Below are 18,812 nucleotides of genomic sequence, written 5' to 3' on the forward strand. Positions count from 1 at the left end.
TATGTTACAAAATGCATATTTCCTAAACTAGCACAGCTAGTTGAATTGCACTTGTATATTTTAACAGATAATGTTTTCCTTTTACTGTATAACATCATAGTACATCCCTGTTCTACGGGCTGTACCTCGGACTCCCGGCCAGCATGCAGCAGCAGCCGTGCTTCCTAGCAACAGCAGCAGAAGGCACAGCTCCACATTTCACTTTTACTGCTCAACATGATAGGCGTGCATGAGACCATTCCATGGGCGGTACTCCTGATGCACTGCAAGTATGCATTAGCAGTCCTAAGCTACCCAAGTGCAGAAGGAGGCATGGCTCCACATTTCACTTTTACTGTGTAACATCATAGCACAACCCCATTCCATGGGCCATACTCCAGACTCACCGCCAGCGTGTAACAGCAGGCCTCAGATCCCCAGCAGTAGCAGGAGGCATGGCTCCATGAGGCCGTCTCAGGCCAGGGGCTCCTTCACACTCCGCTAAGCTCTGTGGCCTCTCTTATTGCAGCTTCCGGGACATGGAGAAGAGGGAGATGGGCTGCTGTGGCACAAACTGCCTGACTTGGACACTGGTCACAAACCCACATTACAAGATCCCCTCACAACGCAGGCTCCTTTGCTTAGCTCCATCTCTTCCCTTTCAGTGCTGCTACTGTACTGATCATGCTCCTAAGGGCAGGCATGCCCCTGAAAAGTGACCCCTCTCATCATATTCTCCCTGAAAGACAACATCTAATGCAAATTAGCCTTCAGGAGCTTCAGGCTGGGAAAATTCAATTTTCTAAAAGGCCCGTTCCTTTAATTTTTATTGAGTTTGATTTTTTAATACATATTAAACACACTCTGAACTATTTTTCTAGCGAACCCCTAGTCTGAGATAGCAGCATTAATGTAATACTGCTTCCAGTATTTCTCTAATGACCAACCAGCGTTTTTAAGGTGTAAATAGCATTTGGGGACCAGTCACTGTAAGGGCATGTTAATTAGAAATGTCTACATGTCAAACTTTTCAATTCCATGCACCCTGCATTTGTGCTACAATGCCTACTTATAGGTGAATTTCATATATCTAAAAGAGAGGTTTTCTCCCCTCAAAAGGGGTCCTTTTGAATGGGTTTGCAGTTTTAAACTTGCAGCAGACAGGCTTCTATGGTAGGACTTGAATCATGTTTGTGCTGTCACGCAAGTGAATGGGTGGCACATTAGTCAATAGGTGATATTTTTAAATGTCCATGTCATGGGTGTACTTTAGGAACTATACATCCTGGGCTTATAGGAAAGTTAAATATGCCAGTTATGGCTTTAGGCAATTTTGACCTGTTTTAGTGGTCAGAGCACATGCATTGAGGCCTGGTTAATAAAATAGCAGATGCATCAGTTCACAAAAATGGGACTGGCCAGTGAAGAAGGGCATTTTCTCACACTAACCACGAGACTTATGATGCATGCATCCTTGTATGTATCCTTGCAGGATGTTCTGCTTACATAATCTTTGGCAGTGCTGCCTTTGGCATAGGCACATCACGATATATTTACTATTACAATGCTTTAGAAACATAATTGGCTATATAACCTTGACACTCCTCCTAGCAGCAACAGGTTTCAGGCAGTAGTACTTCTCAGAGCGAAACAGCGGAGGTGAGTTGTATCCACAAATCCATGCTTTTTTATAAGTTTAACTGCTTAGCAGAGTAACTTCACTGTCTTCAATTCAATGGTTTATTCAGTTTTGAACAACAGTTTTTTAACTTTATGTACTAATGTCAATCAGGACAGCAAAATATATAATCGCATATATTTAAACAGATAATATATAAACAGAGCATGTTATTTCTCTCAGCACTTGCTGACAACCGTGATGCTTCTGCCTCTGTGTCCGTGTGTAATAGTCTATCGGGTGGTCATTTGCATTGTGTGCATTCAGAGGAATCTGTAGGTTTCTCTTATCCTTAGCAGTCCATGTTGACACAGTATTTTCTATTGCTGGAAACCAAACATCTCAATTTGTTCTTGCTTTTTAAAAATAAAAATCTTAATAGATCTCTCATTTATTAAATATTACAACTATCAATTAATGGCAAACACAGTCCACAAAGGCAAAGCTGATGCATCATTCACAGTGAAACCAGGAAACGTTTCACCGCGCCGTATTACAGGACGCGAGTCGTGAAAACAATACGAGGTGACACTTACTACTGGGGCAATGGGAGTGTGGAAAGGATGACAATAGCAGGTCCTTGAAAAAGTCTCATCTGGACATTGCATTGTGCATACATTAATAGACAATCGAACAGGTCAAACAGCCTAGAACAAAATAAACCTTCAACACCTCACAAACTCAGAATCAGACACACGCCATGACTAACAAATACTTCAATCTAAGGATTAAAGCCAGCAGCATCTGCCCTGGGAGATAAATCGAACGTTTTGAAAACAGACTATGAGTTTAGCAATCGTGTAATGGGCCCCTATTTAAGCATAACTATTGTACCCCTGATACCAGTTTGGTAATAAAGAAGAGCCATAACTAGGAAGCAGATGGCCCCTCAAACACCTGTGCCCCGGTGCCACTGTACATGCTGCACGATGGATAGCCATGCAGCAGCCTGCAGTAGATTAGTAAATGCAGTGCTCCTGATTCACTGAGTATGGATCCCTGAATTCAAGAAGCCCAAATGCATCTTAGAGACCATCATATAAGCACACGCTGGAAGCACTGAGTAGTGATTGCAATTTCTCTGTTTCTGAGATTGCTGTCTTCAGTTAATGCATTAACTGAAAATTATAAGTTACAAGTGGACATTTTAGAAAGCACGATTGAGCACAAAGAAGTGGTCATCTCTACCGACCAAGTGCAACTGTTCATGCTACAGCGCCGGGCATCGGCAAAACCAGCCTTGCCCAAAAAACTACCTCCTGCTAAAAGGTTGGCATCACACTGGCTAAATGCAACATGAGTAGTTGTTTTCATTCATTCATAGCAGTTTATTAAAATCCAATGCATTTCGGGCCTCAAGGGCCCTTCGTCAGGGAAAACTGTAAATGACAATTACACACGTTTTAATTTTCTCATTACTAATATAAACTGACTAATACAACAATATCTCATGCTTAAAGTTGCGCTCTTTTCTTAATCTCAAAGATTAATTTGGCTAAAGTGCATACTATTCCTTGTTGAAACCCCGCTCTTTAATAGTTAAAATAGATTCCTCTCACTCAGCAGTAAAATTACCTTACTTTAACCCCGACTTCTTGCGTTCACCATCTGCTCATTAACTTTCTTTCTAAGCATCCCCCTTCTGAATCTTTCAACCCTCGTTATGCATTCCTTTGCTCCCGGCTTGCAATGTAAACATCCATTCTTTTTCAAAGACAGCATTTCCTTGTCTAAAGAAGCATAACTCATCTAATCTTACCTGCTGGGAAGCAAAGCGTCCTCCTCCCTCCTTTTAAAATGTGATTTCTCCTTTCCCTTCTACCCTCGAATCTTTAAACACATTTTAGCCCCTCCTCGCCAGAAGCCCTCCTCCGCATTTCCACTTGATTAGCACCTGTATCACTTAAAGAACTCCCGGGTTTCCCTGAGAAAACTACGGTTCCCATGATGCATTTAAATATAAACGGGTACTAAATTATTAAGCATGTTTAGTACAACTCTAAGCATTAAAAGAATTCTAGCAGTCTCTAAAACATGTGATTAGTCCAATGTTTTGTTACTATGTTATTCGCGTTTTTCTGACACCAAAAATAAACTTGCTGTGTGAACTACGATGTTCCGCCTTGCATGAGAGTGGTACAACTTCATTCCTTTTTTTTTTATATGTTTCTCTTGATGGGTGCTAACTCGATGGGGCATATATTGTATAAACATCAAAGTTAGACGAGTTGGAGTGCAACTCGTCTAACTTTGATGTTCACTCAACGCAGCAGCCATAAATGCTGTGCTGAGTCATATGACAGGGAGAGAGCAAGAGAGCACCATATCCGAGATACGGCACTATCCTCCCCTATCCCTAGCAGTGCTTGCAGAGAATTTTGCTGCCGAGTGTCATACATACCACTTTACACCATTGTGCAAGGGTGTGAGCTTGACTCTAGCATAGATTCTGTACTGGATGAGTTCTATTCCAGTACAAAATACTGTGCTTAGACTAACTTTTAAAACGTTTCCTACCTTGTATGTGTGCTGTAAAATGCAGCAGACATGCAAATTCAAAAAAGGAAGAAGGTATTAAAACATTTCTCCTTTTAACTACTACTTTCAAGTGGTGTCCGTCTACAGTAACCAGATGGATGGCTAACTATAAACTGAAGCTCAATGAAGACAAGGCTGAGGTTATATTATACTTTAAGGGAAAAGGGGTTCTGCCACTTAATAGCTTCACAGGAGCATAAAACGTATATTCAATTAGTGTCCCTCTCTCTTGATAGGACTGACATTTAATGCAAAATGTATGTCTCTTAATTACATTCAAACCAAAAATAAAAAGGAATCCTGTTTTCTTAAAGATTTGTAGAAAATGTATATAAATCGTATATTCAAAAAGAATAAGTATATGCACACACAGATAAACACTATACAATTTAATGCTAATTAAATGACGTGAAATGAATACAAAACAATAAATATATATATCACAACACAATATACAAATGACACATCAAAATCCGAAAACCACATTTAGACAAAGTGTGAAGTATTTTGACTATGTGTGATCACAGTTTTGAAATTAATCTAGTTATTCCCAATTATAAGTAGCGTTGACTTTTCGACCCCTAGAAATATTGCAAAAATATATTCGTCTGAGAGGGGTCTTCTTCAGGATTAAAGAAAATCTGTGTGTGGCCTTCTATGAAGTTCCACTCTGACTTCTATGACAGTACACCCGCTTGTTCACAATGGATGACCTGTATCCAACGTTATTCTTCTTATTCTGTAGATAAGATTAGTCCAAGGCACATTGTGCCTACATATCTCCAGGGTCTGGCGCTCGGGGTTCCAAGTATAAATCTCTCTTTGTCTCCAAAATGCGTATTGCGGGGCCTGTTGCCTCCAGTAAACTGCTTTGAACAAGGATCCAAGGCTTAGTATTTGCCTTTGAATAATCTACGGCCTGTGAAAGCTCCTTATGAGATCCAGGAGGTATAATATAGGCATAAATCTCAGCAAGAAAATCCCTACCCCTGTTCCGGACTGTCTCGAGAGGCTTCCCAACCCTAAATGTGCAATAAAAAGTCTTGGCATGTGGCTGGAATCCAGCCTCACAATGGATCACCAGGCCAAACAGCTTGCTGCTAAATTGCTTTAGGACCCCAAATCTGTTAATAAAGGTTCTCAATCTCCTTCCTTTTTCAGTCATAAAATTAATCATCCAGACTCTAACTATTTCATATATTGACTATGGTAATGCCCTATACCTTGACTCCCCTCACACCATGATCAAGAGGCCGCAGGTCACTCAGAATGTCGCCGCTCGGCTCTTCATCAATCTTCCCAGGCACCAATTGGCAAAAGAGGCCTTGAAAGATCTACACTGGCTTCCATTGAAGCAGCAAGTGCAATTTAAGGTCCTATACATTTTGCACCGATCACTACACAAGAGAGGTCCCCTCACAAGGCGGACCGTGTCATCCCGGAGGTTTGCGACACAACCGGATGTCACCACTCCACCTCGCAGGCCATTGCCCAAGCCTTTGCAGGGTACTATGCCAATCTGTACACTGCCAGGCCTCCCACGGTCTCTTCGGCTGCGGTGCTGTCGGAGACCGGGACACAACTTCCCCGTCTCCCCTGGGACATTTCCGAGACCCTAGATCTCCCTCATTCCTCGGAGGAGATACAAGGGACAATTTCACTCCTCAACTCGGGCAGGACGCCTGGGCTGGATGGATACCCACAAGAATACTATGCAACCTACCGCAAACTATTGGTCCCGCACCTGGTGGCCCTCTTCCAACTCGTGGTGGACACAGAGTTTTTTCCTCCCGAAACGGACAGAGCCACCATTGTGGTCCTCCCAAAGACATAGTCGCACTCCCTTGCCAGTGTGGCCTACCGCCCCATTTCCCTCATCAACACCAAGGTCAAAATCTTTGCTACTGTACTGGCCCAGCGGATCTGCCCCCACTTACACATCTTAGTCCACCTGGACCAGAGCGGTTTTATGCCCGCCTGAGGCACTCGGCAATGCATATGTTGCCTCCATCTTGCCCTTGTGCACTGCCACCACCTCCCCGCGTACCTGGCCCTGCTTCTCATCGATTTTGAGAAAGCGTTTGTCACGGTTGCTTGGGGTTATTTGGAGTATGTGTTGGAACTGATGGGGTTCGGCCTTCCGTTCCGGCGCCTCATCCGTGTCCTCTACTCCAGTCCTTCGGCGAGGGTCTTAATCAACAGGGTGCTCTTGGAGAAATTCCCCATCTGGAGGGGCACTCGCCAGGGTTGCCCACTCTCGCCGCTCTTGTTCGCGTCGGCGATGGAGCCCTTGGCCTCTCTTATACGCCAAGACGCCGGCATCCGTGGGTGGGCTTGGGATCCTTTTTGGGTCGACAAGATCGCTCTTTACGCTGACGACGTCCTCCTTTACCAGGCGGATCCTGAGAGCTTTGGCCCACGATGTCTGGCGGTCCTCTCTGCCTTTAAACGGGTCTCGGGCCTGCGGCTTAATGTGGCGAAATCCACCCTGGTGCCTCTCCATCCATCATGGGACTGCTTCGATTGGCAGACGAACATTCCTCTATGCCGGCTGTCCTTCAAATATCTGGGTGTGTGGATCGCCCTACTCCCAGATCTCGAATGGGCCCTGAATTTTACGTCCCTGGTCAACAAGACACGAGCGGACCTTCGGAAGTGGCAGTCCCTCCCTCTCAACAGCCTTGGCAGGAATGCCCTCTTAAAAATGATGGTTCTCCTCTGTTTTTTGTATATCTTACAAAATGTCTCCCTTCATCTTCCGGGGAGCTGGTTCCGTGAATTGATGGTATTTTCACCCTGTTTCTCTGGGGAGGTGGGAGACCGCGGATGTCCCTGGTGCATTGCTGCATACCTCCCTATGATGGGGGCATGGGAGTCACCAACCTCCACCTTTAATATCTAGCTCGGCTTATTTATATGGAGCCCCCATACCCCAGGATCTCCCCCCAGTCACCAGGACAGTTTTCTTGGCTTGGCGCACGGCGCTGCACCACACAAAGTGGGACCGGAAACTCACTAGACAGACGCTTCAATGGTGTGGTGAGTGGCTGCATGAGGCCTCATCCCTTTCAGATTTCCAACGCTGGGACGTCATCGGGATCTCGCTTCTTGGGAATGTCTGGGTGGGGGACCACATCTGAACCTTCGCGGACCTGCAGCAGCGCTACTCCCTCCATCCCTCTCAATCTTACAAATACTTGCAACTTAGACATGCACTCCGTGTCCACATTCCATCTCCCACCTCCTTCCCGAAATTTAGTCCTCTTGAAGCCCAGGTGATGATGGGGAATTTGGGTAGGGGGGAGAGTCGCGGATCTACCGCTCTTTGGTGAATAATGGCCCGCATACCTAGTCTTGCTGTGTGCCCTCCTGGGAAGGGTGGCTGGCCTCCCTGGAAGATGAACTTTATTATTTGCACGTCTCGTACCTCACCCCTGCGCATCTTTACAGTGCCCGACTGCGGTCCTCCCTGAGCTGCACACGCTGCGATCACGCTCCTGCAGACTTCTACCACATGGTTTGGTGGTGTCCGGCCCTGGCGGCCTTCTGGGCGGGGGTGGAGCTGGAACTCACATTGACCCTGGGGTGGACAGTCCCACACAAGCCAGTGCGCTTGCTCCTGGGGGTGTTCGATGGCCTTGATGGGTCACGAGCAGACAAACACGGCACGGCGTTGGCAAAGCGAGACTTTACGGCACTCTGTTCTCAGGCCAAGCCTACTAGCGTAAGGAAATGGAAACGAGGGGTTGACTCGTGTGGGAATAGGAGGAATCCCTCTTTGAAGCCCGGGGTTATCCTTAACGTTTCAAGAAGGTGTGGGGCAAATGGTTCAATCAATTCCCCTAAAGGGGTTGCGGGTGTGTAGGTTCCTTGCCATCTACAAACATTATCATAGCCTGCAGTATGTCTTATGCACGTCTGTCTCCACTAGTGTGGCGGTAAACACTTGTCATAATGTGCTTGATTTTGCTACCAATGTATTGTTTGATGTACTTCAAATCCAATAAACTTGATTATCAAAATAAAATGATCATAGTCAAGTTTCTTAAAAAGCGTGAAAACAATCTAGTCACACCCACAACAACGTCAAACGGAACTGTGACTTTGCAGCCATTAAAAGAAGCCAGTGGTTTAACCCGTTGTGTGCCCATGACGAGCTGGACTCGTCATGGAGCACAGTCTCGCTGTGCCCATGACGAGTCCAGCTCATCATGAGGCATTCCCTGGGGAATCCCTCTGGTGCGGGCACCAGAGGGATTCCCTTTATTTAAAAATAGCCTTGGGAGCTGGGGAAGAGCTCACGTCGCGCCGACGTCATTACAGTGAAAGTGAAACTGAAATGAGCCAAGAGGCTCATTTCAGTTTCACTTTCTACGTGCTCAGGGGGCTATCTCAGCCCCCTGAGCACGTAGAAAGACGGGAAAGGTATCGTTGGAAAGGGTAGAATCCCCAGTGGATCCCTGCGTGGGGATCTCCACAGGAGGGCGATCCCCAAGCAGGGATCCACCCACTAGACACCAGGTAGGGGGGAGCGGCCCCTTGGGCAAGGGCCTTTGCTCCCCCCAACTAACGTTGGCACCATTTAGTCTTTTTGCACCCCCTGGGAGGGCAGATGGGGCATTGGCCCCTAATCTGCCCCTTCGGGGAGCAGAAATCCCACTAAACACCAGGGATTAGTTTTTAGGTTTTTTTTAGGGTGGGTGCTGCCTGCAACGGGCATGCCGATGCCCCACCCACCCGCCACCATTACAGCCTTTCTGCCCCCCCCCTGGGGGGCAGATGGGGCATCGGCCACCAATCTGCCCCCCCGGGGGGGCAAAAAGCCCACTAGACACCAGGAAATAAAAAAAAAAATAAATAGAGGTGGGGGCTGCCCAAAACGGGCAGGCCCATGCCCCCACCCCACCCCCCAATTACTACAGTCTTTTGGCCCCCCCGGGGGGCAGATGGGGCATTGGCCCCTAATCTGCCCCTTCGGGGCAGAAAGCCCACTAAACACCAGGGATTAGTTTTTAGGTTTTTTTTAGGGTGGGGCTGCCCGCAACGGGCACGCCAATGCCCCCACCCACCCGCCACCATTACAGCCTTTCTGTCCCCCCTGGGGGGCAGATGGGGCATTGGTCCCCAATCTGCCCCCCTGGGGGGGCAAAAAACCCACTAGACACCAGGAAGTTAAGAAAGGCCCATGCCCCTCCCCAATTATTACAGTCTTTCTGCCCCCCCGTTGGGCAGATGGGGCATTGGCCCCTAATCTGCCCCATCGGTGGGGCAGAAAGCCCACTAAACACCAGGGATTTATTTTTAGATTTTTTTTAGGGTGGGGGCTGCCCATGCCCCACCCGCCATCATTACAGCCTTTCTACCCCCCCTGGGGGGCAGATGGGGCATTGGCCACTAATCTGCCTCTTCGGGGGAGGGGGCAGAAAGCCCACTTGACGCCAGGGATTTTTTTCGCGCAATTTTCTTTAGGGTGATGGATTTTATTTAGGGTGGAGGCTGCCCGAAATGGGCACGCCAATGCCCCCACCCCCGCCACCATTACAGCCTTTCTGCCCCCCCCAGAGGGGCAGAAAGCCCACTATCCACCAGGTATTTTTTTTGCGCAACTGTTTTTAGGGTATCGGCTGCCCAAAACGGGGACGCCAATGCCCCCACCCTCCCCCCCACAAAAATCACAGTCTTTCTGCCCCCCAGGAGGCAGATGGGAGCTGTAGCCCCCAATCTGGCCCCCACTGGGGGACGCAGAAAGCCCACTAGAAACCATGGATTTTTTTGTTTTATTAGTGTGGGGGTAGGGGCTCCCCAAAATGGGCATGACAATACCCCCACCCCACCCCCAGAGAAACTCCAGTCTTTCCGCCCCCCCTGGTACAGCTAAATTTGAGGTTTGTAGGGCATTCTGGGTAAGGAAACGTTGGGGGATCCACGCAAGCCATACCTCCCTGGAATCCCCAGGTTGTCTAGTTTTCAGAAATGTGTGGGTTTAGTAGGTCTCCCTAGGTGCCGGCAGAGCTAGGGTTCAAAAACTACAGCTAGGCACTTTGCCAAAAAAAGTTCATTTTTCACTGCGAAATTGAGGTGTCCACGATGTGTTTTGCGCCGTTACCTGTCGCGTGCACTTGGCCGACCCACACAAGTGAGGTACCATTTTTCTCCGAAGACTTTGGGAAACACGGGGTGGGTGGAAATTTGTGGATCCACGCAGATTCCAGAACTTTCCACAACAGAAATGTGGGGAAAATGTGTCTTTTTGGGCAATTTTTTAGGTTTGCAAGGGATTCTGGGTAGCAGAACCTGGTGGGAGGCAGTCAAGTCACCCCATCTTAGATTCCCCTGGGTGTCTAGTTTTCAAAAATGTATAGGCTTGCTAGGTTTTCCTAGGTGCCGGCAGAGCTATGGTTCAAAAACTACAGCTAGGCACATTGCCAAAAAAGGGTCATTTTTCACAGCGAAATTGAGGTGTGCCCACGTTGCGTTTTGTGCCGTTTCCTGTCGCGGGCAATAGACCGACCCATACAAGTGAGGTACCATTTTTCTCGGAAGACTTTGGGGAACGCGGGGTGGGTGGAAATTTGTGGATACACGCAGATTCCAGAACTTTCCACCAGAGAAATGTGGGGAAAATGTGGTTTTTTTGGCAATTTTTTAGGTTTGCAAAGGATTCTGGGTAGCAGAACCTGGTGGAAGGCAGTCAAGTCACCCCATCCTGGTTTCCCCTGGGTGTCTAATTTTCAAAAATGTATAGGTTTACTAGGTTTCCCTAGGTGCCGGCAGAGCTATGGTTCAAAAACTACAGCTAGGCACTTTGCCAAAAAAGGGCCACTTTTCGCTGTGAAATTGAGGTGTGTCGACGTTACGTTTTGCGCCGTTTCCTGTCGCGGGCACTAGGCCGACCCACACAAGTGAGGTACCATTTTTCTTAGGGGTGGGCGGAATTTGCGGAATTAACCTTCGCAAATTATCGCGAGAATGTTTAAAATTATCGCAAACAAGCAGAAATATCGCAAAGATGCGGAAGTTTTTTTCCGGCATGTTCGCGAGATTTTCTGCATGGTTGCGGGTCGCCAACTTACCCATGTGGTTGCTTGCGGGCGCGGCCATCTTGTTTTGAGTTGTTCTCGCGGTGCATGATCGCGAGAAGAAAGACGTGATCGCGCGACGCATGACGTCACTGCGGGCGCGAACTGTCGCGAGACAGCGCAAATGGCTAAAAACAATACAACATCTCATGGAGAACGCGACCGGATCAAGAAAACTTGTCGGCGAACGCAGGGATTCAGGTAAGGCGATCGCGCGCGTGCAATAATGTATCATTTTACAGCGCGAGCAAGAAACAAATTATCGCCAAGCTGCGGAAACCGGAATTTTTGACATTTTCGCGCTCTCCACGGAACGCAAAAATGTCAAATTATCGCAATTTCCGCGAACGGAACGAAATTTTTGCCCAGGCCTAATTTTTCTCGGAAGACGTTGCGGAACGCGGGGTGGGTGGAAATTTGTGGATTCATGCAGATTCCAGAACTTTCCACCAGAGAAATGTGGGGAAAATGTGTTTTTTTTGGCAATTATTTAGGTTTGCAAGGGATTCTGGGTAACAGAACCTGGTGGGAGGCAGTCAAGTCACCCCATCCTGGATTCCCTGGGTGTCTAGTTTTCAAAAATGTATAGGTTTGCTAGGTTTCCCTAGATGCCGGCAGAGCTATTGCAGGAGTGGGTTAAATTTGAAAATTTTGAAATACCCTCTCCATTTCTATGTTTAATTAATAAGACTAATTGACTTATAATAATCAGACTAATAGTTTGTCGTTTGATATTAACCAACTTTATTAACATAAAGAATACACGTGGGAATTGCATTTGCATGGCTTAATTAATACGTAAACTAAATTAAGTACGCATACTGACATATACGGTTAGAATACTGCATGATAAATGTTGCTCTTGTGATGTTTTTGTGATTTATGCTTTATAAATGTGGAAATAACCCGCATTAAGTGTTGCTTCTGCTAGATAAATACACACACATATGGGTATTAGCAAGGGGATAACATTTAATTAGTCATTTCTATGTATTAATTACGTTTTATGTTTCCTTTGCTTAAGTTGTCCTTTTTGGCCTACTAAAAGATGGCCGCTCGACTAATCCAAGCTCTGACGACACGCTACAGGATTTTGTGCAAAGCACGCCTACGCAAGCATCTGCAGCGATGGCCTCATGTTGACCCTGCCAAGAACTGAGCCCACCAAGGCCACCCTGGGCGAAATTCCAAATTTTCTGAATTAACAAAGACCAGATAAGGAGGAAGCGGGAGAAGAATATGGCCTAAACTTAAAGACACATTAGGCGGCTGAGAAGGAAGTGGAAAAAGACTGACTGAGTTAATAATAATACATTTTGTAAAATGTTGATACTATTGAGCCCCTAAAATTGTATTAAAACCCCTAGAATAGTGAGGTTGCATAGAAGCTCCCTTCTTGACTTCCTGACGTTATGCTGACGGAGAGGACGGTGACACTGCAGGACAGCTGTTATCCTTTTTCCCTTTTGGCTGACAAAAGATATTGAAGGTCTGAGCGACAGATTCTGACTTAGAAGACGGCATTTAGACAGAATAGGTAACTATGACGACCCGTTATAGCCATTGATTAAGGATTTTCTTGAATTTTAGATAAATATTACTAACTGCCATAGAACGGTGTCGAGTCGTTCATTATGAGTCGTCTTTTATTGAAACAAGTGATTTAAGGTATAGTGATTTATTAACCCAGCAGCTAGCTGATCCATGGCCAATCCATGGGAGGAGTATCGAGAGGTAAAGGTTTAAGAGTAGGGTACTTCTTTCATTTCAGCATACGGAGCAATTTCCTTCTCAGAATCAGATCAATTGTGAGTGAATGTTGGTGTTATGGGCCCCACCAGTGAATGTAGTGTTTGAGTGTGACAGTGTGATTTATGATCATTTGAAGAATAGAGGGATTTTTGCATTCCGCGCTGGATCACTATGGTTCAAAAATTACAGCTAGGCACCTTGCCAAAAAAGGGTCATTTTTCGCTGTGAAATTGAGGTGTGTCCATGTTACGTTTTGCGCCGTTTCCTGCCGTGGGCACTAGGCTGACCCACACAAGTGAGGTACCATTTTTCTCGGAAGACTTTGGGGAACGCGGGGTGGGTGGAAATTTGTGGATCCACGCAGATTCCAGAACTTTCCACCAGAGAAATTTAGGGAAAATGCGTTTTTTTTGGCAATTTTTTAGGTTTGCAAGGGATTCTGGGTCACAGAACCTAGTGGGAGGCAGTCAAGTCACCCCATCCTGGATTCCCCTGGGTGTCTAGTTTTCAAAAATGTATAGGTTTGCTAGGTTTCCCTAGGTTCCGGCAGAGCTATGGTTCAAAAACTACAGCTAGGCACTTTGCCAAAAAAGGGTCATTTTCACAGAGAAATTGAGGTGTGTCCACGTTGCGTTTTGCGCCATTTCCTGTCGCGGGCACTAGGCCGACCCACACAAGTGAGGTACCATTTTTCTTGGAAGACTCTGTGGAACACTGGGTGGGTGGAAATTTGAGGATCCAAGTAGATTCCAGAACTTTCCACCACAGAAATATGGGGAAAATGTTTTTTTTTTGGCGATTTATGAGGTTTGCAAGGGATTCTGGTAACAGAACCTGGTGGGAGGCAGTCAGGTCACCCCATCCTGGATTCCCCTGGGTGTCTAGTTTTCAAAAATGTATAGTTTTGCTAGGATTATCTAGGTGCCGGCAGAGCTATGGTTCAAAAACTACAGCTAGGCACTTTGCCAAAAAAGGGTCATTTTTCGCTACGAAATTGAGATGTGTCCATGTTACGTTTTGCACCGTTTTCTGTCGCGGGCACTAGGCTGACCCACACAAGTGAGGTACCATTTTTCTCGGAAGACTTTGGGGAACGCGGGGTGGGTGGAAATTTGTGGATCCACGCAGATTCCAGAACTTTCCACCAGATAAATGTGGGGGAAAAGTGTTTTTTTGGCAATTTTTTAGGTTTGCAAGGGATTCTGGGTAACAGAAGCTGGTGGGAGGCAGTCAAGTCACCCTATCTTAGATTCCCCTGGGTGTCTAGTTTTAAAACATGTATAGGTTTCCTAGGTTTCCCTAGGTGCCGGCAGAGCTAGGGTTAAAAAACTACAGCTAGGCACTTTGCTAAAAAAGGGTAATTTTGCATTGTGAAAATGTGGTGTGTTCACGTTGGGTTTTGAGCCATTTCCTATCGTGGACAATATGTCTACCCCTACAAGTGAGGTACCATTTTTATCGGGAGACTTAGGGTAATTCAGATTTGTAAAGGAACTGTTATTACCTATTGACTTTCGATGCATTTCTGCCTTCCAAATGAAAGACATTGTGTAAAAAAGAAGTCATTCTAAAAAATGACTGATAATTCTCTTGCTAGTATGAGTATTCCCAATTTCGTAAATGTGCAAATATCTACTGTTTCTAAACTCTATATTTTGTTCCCATTTCAGAAATACATAGGCGTCTTTCATACTGATTTTTCCATGTACACATTTTTACAGAATTTATACTATATACCCGGTACATAATAAAAAACCATTGCAAGTTGCTGCTCAGTTTTTGGATCTGGGTTCGTCGGGTTCTTGGTGAACCTACAAGTCCTATATATCCCCACAACCAGTAATGTCTAGCGGATGTAACGGTATATTGCTTTCAAAGAGCTGTCATAATTAGAAGAAGTTACAGGTGAAAACGTTGACACAAAAGTCTTTTTGATTCAGCAAATTTTCAATTTATCCTATATTTAACTGTTAGTTTTGATAAAAAAACCTTGATGGATCTACACAAATGACCCCTTGCTGAATTCAGAATTTTGTCTACTTCTCTAAATTGTATAGCTTTCCAGGATCCATTATTGCTTTTGTACCCATTTCTACCATTAACTGGAAGGAGGTTGAAAGCACAAAAAATAGCAAAAATAGGCTATGTCCCAGAAAAATACCAAAACAGTGTAAAAATTTTTGGGTTTCTGACAAAAGTCTGGTATCCCCTAAAATCTGGGAAAATGGTGATTTCAGCCCCACAAACCCTTTTGCAGGGAAAAACTCAGAAGCTTTTTTTTGCGGCCGGTTTTTCCCATTTTCCCCAAAAAAACTTAATTTTGCTGTATTTTGGCTCATTTCTGTGACCCCTCCAGGGGAATCCACAAACCCTGAGTACCTTCAGAATCCCCATGATGTTGGAAGAAAAGGACGCAAATTTGGCGTGGATGCCTTATGTGGTCAAAAAGTTACAGGGGCTTCAGCGCGCACTACCCCAAATAGCCAAAAAAGGGCGTGGCACTGGAGGGGAAAAGGCCTGGCAGCGAAGGGGTTAAGCGCTGTTGCAGGAGATCTCTCCAAGGGCAGGGGGCTGGCACTGGTGCTGGGAGGCAGCAGCCCTCGGTTATTAGTGGATGTAGGGGGAGTCACTCTGATGTGGTTCACAACAAATGTTGGAGCACGTGAAGGACTACTCCACAAGGAGGGAAGGCCGATTGTATTTCAATCCATGAAGTAAGGGGTCATAGACTGCTCCAATTACTGGAAGAGACGGCAATACTCAGACTTCACTGCATAAGGGGGGGCAAAAGTAGAGCATCACATTTCTTTAAAAACCAGATTACTGCAACTGCATAAGTTACCTACTGTCACTGTGCCACAGGCAGCAAGAGACTGAATGGAAAAGGCGCATTGTGTGTACTGTAGAGGGTCACCCAGTGACTAGCAGAAGGGACCCCAATCCACAGTGAGCACTCATGAGTTAAGGGTGGTGGTGGAGGGTGCTAACAGTGTGGTTTCAGGGTGTTGAAATTGGCAGTAGTGTATATGTTACAAACTGCATATTTCCTAAACTAGCACAGCAAGTTGAATTGCACTTGTATATTTTAACAGATAATGTTTTCCTTTTACTGTATAACATCATAGTACATCCCTGTTCTACGGGCTGTACCTCGGACTCCTGGCCAGCATGCAGCTGCCGCCGTGCTTCCTAGCAACAGCAGCAGAAGGCACAGCTCCACATTTCACTTTTACTGCTCAACATCATAGGCTTGCATGAGACCATTCCATGGGCGGTACTCCTGATGCACTGCAAGTATGCATTAGCAGTCCTAAGCTACCCAAGTGCAGAAGGAGGCATGGCTCCACATTTCACTTTTACTGTGTAACATCATAGCACAACCCCATTCCATGGGCCATACTCCAGACTCACCACCAGCGTGTTACAGCAGGCCTCAGATCCCCAGCAGTAACAGGAGGCATGGCTCCATGAGGCCGTCTCAGGCCAGGGGCTCCTTCACACCCCGCTAAGCTCTGTGGCCTCTCTTATTGCAGCTTCCGGGACATGGAGAAGAGGGAGATGGGCTGCTGTGGCACAAACTGCCTGACTTGGACACTGGTCACAAACCAAGACTACAAGATCCCATCACAACGCAGGCTCCTTTGCTTAGTTCCATCTCTTCCCTTTCAGTGCTGCTACTGTGCTGATCATGCTCCTAAGGGCAGGCATGCCCCTGAACAGTGACCCCTCTCATCATATTCTCCCTGAAAGACAACATCTAATGCAAATTAGCCTTCAGGAGCTTCAGGCTGGGAAAATTCAATTTTCTAAAAGGCCCGTTCCTTTAATTTTTATTGAGTTAGATTTTTTAATACATATTAAACACAGTCTGAATTATTTTTCTAGCGAGCCCCTAGTCTGAGATAGCAGAAATAATGTAATATTGCTTCCAGTGTTTCTCTAATGACCAACCAGTGTTTTTAAGGTGTAAATAGCATTTGGGGACCAGTCACTGTAAGGGCATGTTAATTAGAAATGTCTACATGTCAAACTTTTCAATTCCATGCACCCTGCATTTGTGCTACAATGCCTACTTATGGGTGAATTTCATATATCTAAAAGAGAGGTTTTCTCCCCTCAAAAGGGGTCCTTTTGAATGGGTTTGCAGTTTTAAACTTGCAGCAGACAGGCTTCTATGGTAGGACTTGAGTCATGAAGGTGCTGTCAAACAAGTGAATGGGTGGCACATTAGTCAATAGGTGATATTTTTAAATGTCCATGTCATGGGTGTACTTTAGGCACTATACATCCTGGGCTTATAGGAAAGTTAAATATGCCAGTTATCGTTTTAGGCAATTTTGACCTGTTTTAGTGGTCAGAGCACATGCTTTGAGACCTGGTTAAGAAAATAGCAGATGCATCAGTTCACAAAAATGGGACTGGCCAGTGAAGAAGGGCATTTTCTCACACTAACCACGAGACTTATGATGCATGCATCCTTGTATGTATCCGTGCAGGATGTTCTGCTTACATAATCTTTGGCAGTGCTGCCTTTGGCATAGGCACATCACGCTATATTTACTATGACAATGCTTTAGAAACATCATTGGCTATATAACCTTGACACTCCTCCTAGCAGCAACAGGTTTCAGGCAGTAGTACTTCTCAGAGCGAAACAGCGGAGGTGAGTTGTATCCACAAATCCATGCTTTTTTATAAGTTTAACTGCTTAGCAGAGTAACTTCACTGTCTTCAATTCAATGGTTTAGTCAGTTTTGAACAACAGTTTTTTAACTTTATGTACTAATGTCAATCAGGACAGCAAAATATATAATTGCATATATTTAAACAGATAATGTATAAACAGAGCATGTTATTGCTCTCAGAACTTGCTGACAACCGTGATGCTTCTGCCTCTGTGTCCGTGTGTAATAGTCTATCGGGTGGTCATTTGCATTGTGTGCATTCAGAGGAATCTGTAGGTTTCTCTTATCCTTAGCCGTCCATGTTGACACAGTATTTTCTATTGCTGGAAACCAAACATCTCAATTTGTTCTTGCTTTTTAAAAATAAAAATCTTAATGGATCTCTCATTTATTAAATATTACAACTATCAATTAATGGCAAACACAGTCCACAAAGGCAAAGCTGATGCATCATTCACAGTGAAACCAGGTAACGTTTCACCGCGCCGTATTACAGGACGCGAGTCGTGAAAACAATACGAGGTGACACTTACTACTGGGACAATGGGAGGGTGGAAAGGATGAGAATAGCAGGTCCTTGAAAAAGTCTCATCTGGACATTGCATTGTGCATACATTAATAGACCATCGAACAGGTCAAACAGCCTAGAACAAAATAAACCTTCAACACCTCACATCACAAACTCAGAATCAGACACACGCCATGACTAACAAATACTTCAATATAAGGATTAAAGCCAGCAGCATCTGCCCTGGGAGATAAATCAAACGTTTTGAAAACAGACTATGAGTTTAGCAATCGTGTAATGGGCCCCTATTTAAGCACAACTGTTGTAACCCTGATACCAGTTTGGTAATAAAGAAGAGCCATAACTAGGAAGCAGATGGCCCCTCAAACACCTGTGCCCCGGTGCCACTGTACATGCTGCACGATGGATAGCCATGCAGCAGCCTGCAGTAGATTAGTAAATGCAGTGCTCCTGATTCACTGAGTACGGATCCCTGAATTCAAGAAGCCCAAATGCATCTTAGAGACCATCATATAAGCACACGCTGGAAGCACTGAGTAGTGATTGCAATTTCTCTGTTTGTGAGATTTCTG

The 18,812-nt window shown here is 45.5% G+C and overlaps 1 protein-coding gene across 2 annotated transcripts in view; it reads left to right on the top strand.

Annotated features, from left to right (window-relative positions):
- Positions 1 to 1,579: 1,579 nt before the first annotated feature.
- Positions 1,580 to 18,812, top strand: part of LOC146809203 (zonadhesin-like) — a 155,414-nt gene continuing 138,181 nt past the window's right edge. Inside the window, exons 1-2 of one of the 2 annotated variants that reach the window (XM_085616021.1) lie at positions 1,580 to 1,645; positions 17,642 to 17,689. The gene's annotated coding sequence lies outside the window, so the exon portion shown is untranslated. The remainder of the gene's footprint in view (positions 1,646 to 17,641; positions 17,690 to 18,812) is intronic. The other variant, XR_014966375.1, reaches the window with a different exon arrangement.

Source organism: Triturus cristatus, chromosome 7 (assembly GCF_964204655.1).
Source record: "Triturus cristatus chromosome 7, aTriCri1.1, whole genome shotgun sequence".
Classification (NCBI taxonomy): domain Eukaryota; kingdom Metazoa; phylum Chordata; class Amphibia; order Caudata; family Salamandridae; genus Triturus; species Triturus cristatus.